Genomic DNA, 9,441 nt, shown 5'->3' on the forward strand with positions numbered 1-9,441 from the left:
CTGCAACATTAACGATGGCAGTTTGCACGCACAGCCACTTAGAAGATTTACATCTGGCAGACAGGTTGCTGACGTCGTCAAGCTTCGTTTGAGTCTGCGCGTCAGAAACGGAAGTGCTAAAATACGCTAAAACTGGGCTTCATTTGTCTCAATTGAGTTCCAGTGGAGTCGCTGTGTCCATTTCTTTTACTGTCTATGGGGTACACCAGCGGGATTACAAAAAAAAAAACAAAAAAAAAACAGCGGGAATATCTGGGATATATGCGTCAGTACTATCTGGGAAAAGACGAAAAAAAGGAGAAACATGCACGCAGCAAACTATCCCTGCAGCATTTAGACACTATAGCTTACAGGGAATCCAACCCAAACACCAGACCTGTTGGTTATTTTAGGATCTTATATTTCTGGTCTGTTAAATGCATTAGACATTTTGCAACGAGCCTTCAGCGCGTGCTGAGTGAGCGAGCGCCTTAGGGGCCGTTCACATATCGTGCCTAAAAACGCATGGAAAACGCTAAGCGCGTCTTTCTCCTCCTTTCCAAAGCGCTCGGGCAGAAGCGCTCATGAGGCGTCTGTCTTTGCTAAGCAACAATGACGTGCTCTCTCTCCATGAGACACGGAAATTTCAGCGAAGGATAAATGGATTTGCAGCTCTAAAAATCGCTTGCAGTAGCTCTGCTACTGAATTTATTTCAAAATTGCAATCCATATACAACTATGATCAGCTGTTCCTTCATCTTGGCTGAGCTCTCAACGTTGTTACGGGAAAGGATGAAGCTGATTGGTTGGTTCTTGTCACATGACCCGCGGTGCGCTTGCGGCATTCTGAAAAGTTGAGATGTTTTTACATTTTGCTGTATCTAAAACGTATCGAACCGAACCGAACCGAACCGTGACATCAGTGTATCGTATCGAACCGAACCGTGAATTTTGTGAACCGTTACACCCCTAATATATATATATATATATATATATATATATATATATATATATAAATGAATCTTACTGACCTTAAATCTCACTGTGGGAAATTTTGTAATTACTACATATTAAAACAAAGAGAAAAAAAACTCAAAAAGTTTTGTTAACCTTTACAAACCCTAAATTCTCTTTAATATGTTGTGTCTCTCTCTTTTGTCTGCTGATGTCATCTTATTGTACTGATCCCAGAATGTCACATGACTAAACTCCAGCAGTGACAGTATCTGGAACATGACACAATTTCTATATTGATCTTGACTGTCGCTTCCTTCCCAGTCACCGACCTCCCAACTTCACACACTGCACATTTACAGATGATAGACTTCAACGAACAATATGACTGTAAAGTATAAGTGGTTTTGCTTACAGTTACATTCTTAAAGATACAGTGCAAATATTTACATTTTCAAATAAAGTCTGTATGCAAAACTGACACTATATTTTATGATCTTCATAAATTAAATGAACATTAAAAATTGTTGAAAGAGTTTGATGATGTCTGCCAGTCTCATCAAAATGAACTCTGTATACACATCATTTATAAACCCTGATGGAGTCTGTGGCCTATTCTCAATCAAAGAGTGAGCATTTGGAAATCACACTGCCTCCCTGCGCCCTGTCACCACACCCATGCTCGCCTGTGTTGCTATGCAACTACAGGAAAAGAGAGACTGAAAATGTACAAGAAGCTTTTTTCCAGACACAGACATACAGAGTTTGTCTATTTTGGAAGGGTTACGCACAGGTTACCAGAGCTGAGGTAACATGCGCCCTTTACTTCACACTGACATATTCCGGAGAACATTCTATTCAAAACAAAACTAAACGCCAAACAAATGTCATTATTCAATTTGTGCTGTCTGTGTGTGTTTGTGTGGAGTTTGGCATGCCTGTGACCTCATCGCACAATCTCTGCAAACATCACTCTGGCAGTCAAAAGGCTGTTTCATTTACTCAGTCAATCTATCTTAGTGTTCCTCTGAAATCTCCCACGAGAGTCGGAGCGCAGCCCCAAAACACACTTCCAAAAGACATATTGCATGTGTTTGTTGCCAAGGAAACAAAGTGAGGTGGCTTTCATTCCAGCACATCCGGATGTTATTTTTTTGTCTAACGGCAGAACGTAACATAAAAAAAACTGCACTGGGGTTTAGCGCATTGTTACAGCGGCTGCCCCCTTCATCACCTAAAAAGTTATCATCTCAGGAGGTTTGTTTGGTATGGAACCCCGCACATGACATGCAAGAATAAATGATGTGCATGATTTACTTATGCGTTCCCTCGATTTGCTAAATTGTGCACAAAATTTACTCAATTTTCTCTCGATCTATAAATCATGTGCACATCGAGGGAACGAAATAGTAAATCGTGTACACAATTCAAGGCCTGTTCACACCAAGAACGATAACGATATTAGCGTCCACACCAGCATATGATATCGTCTTTATTCTAAGCGCATGCTTGTCTACTAATTTAAATTTTCGAGCTTGTTATAGCAGGATGAATTATGATTGGTTGTCAATTTTTTCATTCATAATTGTCTTTCTCAGAGGACACATTGGTGTCTCACAGTGGATTTGAACCCAGGGCTCTCACACCAAAGGCATGTGTCTTACCCACTGCGCTAACACCACCCCTATATGAACCTCATGAAACTGATTTCAGACTTCTGAGGCAGTGTAATGTTTTAATGATCTACAACAAAATAGAAAGAGTTTTTGTGATAACTAAACAAATATTTAAATACTATAATACTGATTTCCCGCTAGAAATAACATCAAAAGTGCAAAAAGTCATTCAGAAATATACATTTACACATGAACTGACCACCAAACGCAACTTTCAGACGCCATCTTTTTATTTTTATTTTTTTTAGCTCAGTCATCACAGAATGGAACGCACAGGATTGTGGGATATCAAAAGCTGCAAAGGATACATGCTGTCTCCAAAATTAGATCAGAAAAAAGTACATCCAGAGACAGGAAGTAAAGCAGAATTTGGATTAGTACGAGTCTTGATGCCTTCCTGCCTTGGAATGCTGCCTCCGAAGTCAGCATTTTAGAGTTTTCGAATGCAGTGGTAGTGTGAACACTTTGCAACTGCAACTTCTACTCGTTTGCAAAGTAGCAGGAAACCAAGACACTCGTTGCCAGCGCTAATCAATAAGTGCAGTCTTTAATGCGCTATGAGATAATAACTATTCAAATATGCCACGTGGTGCCTTCACTTTGTCAGTCTTTGTAAGTCAGACACAAATATGGGAGTATTACAGCAAATCTATGGCATTAAGGGAAGAATGTTTGAATACATTTGCAAGTCCATACATCTTGCCTTAATCTGCCTGATTTGCATGAGGGCACAGTCGAGGGATTTGAGGAGAAATTGGAATCTCTCATACATGGCTGGCGAAACGTGCCAGGACTTCATCAGCAAAGGCATGTGTTTCAGATCTACATGGTCTCTCGACGAAATCACCAGGGTTTGAGTGGCTAGACATTACTGCTATATCTTTCATCGATCTATAATGAGAGTAAAAAACCCTGGTTAAGTTGTGTTGTTCTTATTTTGTTGTGTTGAGGCTTGTTTCTGTTGTGTTGCAGCTTATTTCCATAGTGCTAATTTTGTTGTATTGTGGCTTGTTTCCATCTTTGTGGCTTATTTCCATTGTGTAGTGCTTGTTATGTTGCAGCTTTTTACGTTTTGTTGTGCTAATTTCGCTGTGTTGCGACAGGTTTCTGTTGTGTTGTGACTTGTTTCCATTGTGTTTTGCAGCATGTTTAGTTGTGTTGTGCTAATTTCTTAGTGTTGGGGTTTGTTTCCATTGTTGGGGCTTCTTTTTAATTGTGTTGTGTTAATTTCGTTGTGTTGCGACTTGTTTCTGTTGTGGACTACTGGGCAACCTTAATGTGTGAAAAAACAAACAAACAGAAATTCAGGTTTTCAAATTTAAAATAAATCCAATTTACCTGAGAAAAATTGACAAGGATAATAGATAACAAAGCTAAACTTAATTTACAAACGCTTCTCAAATAAACTGATCTAGTTTTAAGGATATTAAAGTACCTTACAGTACAACAGGAACTAAAATACTAATTAAGAAAATGAACAAGTGCATAATTCAATGTCTAAAGATTGTTAAAGGGATATAAAAAAAAAATCACAATTCATTATGCAAATAAATGTACAAAAGACACCTATAGGAAATCATTAAAATGTTACAATGATATATTACAATGACATCATTAGTGTTGGATGCTGAATGTTCTATCAATGTCCAAGTCAATGGGAAATTTTAAAATGGGTCGAAATTGGTTATAAAGGGTCAAAATTCATTAAAAATATTAAGTTTACAAAAAAACAAAAACAAAAAAAAAACATGATAATAATAATCCAAAGTCCGACTATGGAAGATATTTCATTGCTTACTAAGTCTGCCTTAATCAAGGAACAATTTTAAAGGACAGAACAAATCACACAATGTGCTTAGGGCTTAAGAGATGAACTAGCCAAAGTTGTGTGAATCATAAGGTAAAGAGAGAGAGAGAAAAGAGGGAGCAGGTAATGAATCTGACATTTTCCACAGTGGCTGTGCTGACGAAGCAGATGGAAATGCCAGTCTGAATGGTTCCCACTTCTCCGTTTTGCTCTCCACACCATGCTTTCCATGAATTTTACAGCGTTGGACACTAAGTTTGTGAGAGAGTTTCAAATCAGGACTGATATCTGTCTTCCCCTGTGACTCTCTCTGTCACTCTCTTATTCTCCCCTTCACTTTTATATGCACCCACATGCGCACACACTTTTCTCAGTTACAAATGAGCCTGCGGTAAAATTAATGTTCTGTAACCATCGTGCTAACTGCAGGCACCGGCGGCGCCAGGGGGGGTCTTGGGGGGTCTCAAGACCCTGCCAAAAAATGCCTTGACCCCCCATTTGACCCCCCAGCCTCTTCCTGATTAAAAAATATATATATTCGGGATAAAGATCCAAAGATGTTTCTCTTCAAACTACGCAGAACAATAATAAATAATAATTATTTCGACATTTATTCATACACTGAACCGAGAACCGTTTCTGTCGGACGCGTCCGATTCGAGAACCGATGAGCTGATGATAACTGCGCATGCGTGATTCAGCGTGAAGCAGACTGACACAGAGCGCATCTGAACCGAACTGATTCTTTTGGTGATTGATTCTGAACTGATTCTGTGCTAATGTTATAAGTGCGGGTAAACCAAAGGCTTGAATGAAGGGCAATCATCGCCAATGACGGCATTATCGAGCGCAAAAGAACCGGTGAACCATTTTTTTTTTCAACTGGTTTACTTGATCGAATTGTCCGAAAGAACCGGTTCACTTGAGCACCTGCTCCTTTGCCCCTTAAGTGCCCTTTTGTCAAAGCAAAATTTCCTCAAATCTTTTTTGTAATAACAAACTTTTGTGAATGCCTGCCCACGCCCAATCATAATATTAGTACAATTTATTAATAAAAATTTAGCCGTAAATAAAATGACCAACATGATGACGGTTCACCTGACTACGACCTCATCCAACCGGGAAGATTCCTCATGCTGCACGCGCATTTTTTAATTGCTAGAGGATATTTTCAACATCGTGGCAGCTGGTAAGTGGTGTTTCATTCTCAGCGAAGTGATTTTGATGTTTTTTTACTTATTATTATTTTACAAGAACGATGTGATGTGAGAACATGCAGATACGTTGTTTATATTGCTGTGTGTAGCCTGTAGTGTAGAAGTAACACTAGCGTGCTGTTTGAGGGAGAAAAGTTTCACAGGCATCGAAGGGTCTGGTCTTTTTATGTTATTTGACTAAACTTTTATTATATTACAGTACTTATTTATTTTTAACACGTAAAAATAATTATCATAACACTGGTAAGGCTTATTCAGATTTTCTCATTCTCTGAATTATCATTATAAAAATAAAAACAATTCAGAAATGAATTAAAATATAATTATATTTTAAATGTGATGCAAATATTTTTTTCTACAATAGCAACAGTGTTTACAACAGAAAGACCACTTTAGCCTGTAAACTCAATAATATCTATCTGGAAATAAATGTAAAAATATCAGTGTCAATAAAAATGCATAATATACCTGACATGAAAGTGCAGTGTGAAGGATATGAATAACAAATGTAGCCTGTCATTTGTTTACATTGCAAAGGTGTTTTTGTTGTTTAGTAGCAGAAATATGCAGTTTTTAGCCATGTCCACTGTATTTTTTGTTGGTTTTCATGAGACCCCCCTTGAAAAGACCAGGACCCCCCATTGCCCCCCCAATCAAAATTGTCTGGAGCCGCCACTGACTGCAGGTACCCCGTTTCTGCACCGACGGCAGCTAATGCCCTTGATCTTTCATTAGGAGTCCACCTAAAGAACCTCAGGGAAAGCTGGAGCCAGTGGAGCGGGGGAAAAGAGGAGAGAAAGCCCTTCCATCAGCAGCCAAGTCTGTCCATCCAGCCTTTATCACAGAATGGACTTCAACTACTTTGTAATTCTCCACTAACTTTCTGCAGTTTCTCCTGCACTACAGTACAATAAAGCTATTCTATTAATATGTTTTTTTTTTTTTTTATCTCCTGTATAGTAATGTTATGCACAATGTACAGTTTTTATGTATGTGAAGATTTTTGTGGTTATTTGAGTGCATGCACATCATTTTGAGGTATTTGGCTTGAGGTGAATTAGTATAATTACAATTTTAAATAAATTAAAATGTACTTTATTTTCAGCAAGAATGCATATATATATATATATATATATATATATATATATATATATATATATATATATATATGCAGTATAGACGGATATACACCACCTTAATCACAATATTACCCTTGTGTAGGACTGTTTGACAGATTTTTATTTTTATTTTTTTTCACAGAAGTGGTCAGGTCAACCATTTGACAGCAAACAAAAGAGTATAGCTTCAACATCGTTGTCGACTGTTTGCACATAGTATGACAGATAATTTACTGCAGCTTTTGTAAAATTAATATGGATGTCAGATGGCATCATGTGGGGATGTACTCACGTGTGCCATTAATCGATCTATGTAGGCTACAATCATGTAAGACGGTAACATGAAAGGAATATTCTAAAAGCAACTCATGTAAACACCTTAATCATAATATTGTGTTATTTAGAATAAGGTAAATAATTTGATCACTGATGCCCATGTAAACGTAATCATTGATAATAACAAGAAATGTTTCTTGAGTATCCACCTTATCTTTCCCATAAGAGCAGGCATGGGCATTCGTAAATTGAATGTGTCTGGCTTCCGCTTGCAGCTATTTTAGCTGTACAAAACACCTCATTTTGCAGATTGATGGGTCTTACCATATTATTTTAATTTATTATCCTAATTATGAACACAGTGGTTTGAAGTGCAAACCATTTTACCGTTTACTGCTCTTATTCTTCTCGTTATTTCCCTACCGCGGTTAATGAACCGCAAGTCTCATTTCAACTCTATACATTGACAGAAAATGGCTTACTTTAAAATCAACATATTAGAATGATTTCTGAAGGATCATATGACACTGAAAACTAGAGTAATGATTCTCAAATTCCAGCTTTGCAATCAACTGAATAATAAAAATTTATATATATATATATATAAAATCCTACCAAACTTTTGAACTAGAATATATAATGACCAATAACATTGGAAATATGTAACATTATGGAAGTAAAGTTTGTGATAATAATTATAGATTTGTGAATCTAATTTTTATTTCAAAAGTGGCACCAACTGGAATTGAGGGTTAAGCTTGAAGTTTACATTGGTCTGTTTAAGACTGCTCACTTCAGCATAAAGAAACTTCCATACATTACATCAGGTTTCAGATCCAAATCTGTCTTAACTTTGAGTCACCAATTCCTGTGCCGTTTATTGTGTATTGAGTAACTTGCTTTGAAAGGAATTAACCACATCGGAAGGGGCATTTTAAAATTTGAGGTGAAGTCGAAGGCGCATGGACCACTGGATAAGCACTTGGCTCTATCGATAATTTTCCACCCGGTGAAGCAATCAAACCCGCCTATTAGTCAGCTTTGTACGCCGTAGCCACCTGCAGACAGAAGAGACCCCATTGATTCGCTATGAGTTCATTGAGAACTTATTTAGAGAATTAATGTGACTTGGCGAAGGGCTGCAGCTGCTCTGATCGAGACTGCCATTATAAAATTAGTCTGTCCGACAGATTCATTTGGATCCAGATGCACAGCTACTCTTGCAATCTCATTTAACTGGACAGGTTTATTCCTCCCTGGAGAACTGATGTATTCATCAGATTTTAAAGGCCTGTGTGGACTGATGTGGATCAGAAACAAGCATGAGATCTATTAGATCAACATTTGAATTAAACTTCACAAGGAACGTGGCGTAAAATCTCTCTGATATGTTCTGCCAGCTTGGGATTCGGTTATTGACATTGTTTGTGGGAGACATTCTGGCAAGTAGATGTAAATATGAAGGGAAGGCCAGGGTTGCGTCCCTGATCCACACAAATTGGATGTAATGTCATATGAGATTTAATACTGTAACTGTATCAGCGCCCTGGCTAGTCAATGATGTCCTCATCATTTCTCTATGACAAGAGAAAAGCAAGACTGAACTCAGTGTCTCTATGCGATAGAGAGAGAGAGAGAGAGAGAGAGAATGAGATGGAAGAAAAGATTAATGCATCAAAGCCCTGGGCATTTTAATTGTGATGAAAATAGGTTAACCAGAGGGGATAAATCACCAGCATGTGGAATGGATGGGAGACTAGGAAGCATGTGAACGGTCCTCCCTCTCACCTTGACTCCCAAGACACATGTGCCAGAGAGCAGACTGACTATTCTGGGTCTGCTCTTACAACATGCCTCATCCAAGTGCCATTTGCATAAAAAAATGAAGCACTTTATACAAAAAAAGTGTTTTTAGAACCATTTGGAAAAACATTCTTTAGTGTTTTTTCTGCCCCTCGGAAAGTCTGAAATGATATGTGACATATCGATAATGCTATTATGCTATAAATACTATACTTCAAATTACAAAAATATTGTCTTTAAAAAGATACAACATTTAGCATATTTGTTATGTTTTCATTATAATTAGTATCCGTATTAGTTATTAATTGTCCTGTTTGCATCTATATTTTTTCTTCTAAGTTTAGAAAAAACTAAATAATGTTATAAAAACACAACTGAATAAATGAAGTAAAACACAACTGAATAAATAAAGCACAAATAAAAGCTTAGCTATAAAAGAAAGTAGCCTACTTCTGATCATGTTTTTATTTAGAGCTGCATACTTTGAGAACACACTTCTTTGTTAATACATTTGACTTGAGGGGTCTCAGATGCATGACTGTGAAGCAGGAGGGCAGATGCCCGCCGTCCCTGGCAACAGTGAGCAACAGTGAGCAACGGCACAGGCGTCA

The sequence above is a fragment of the Carassius auratus genome, chromosome 17 (assembly GCF_003368295.1).
Source record: "Carassius auratus strain Wakin chromosome 17, ASM336829v1, whole genome shotgun sequence".
In the NCBI taxonomy this organism is placed as follows: Eukaryota; Metazoa; Chordata; class Actinopteri; order Cypriniformes; family Cyprinidae; genus Carassius; species Carassius auratus.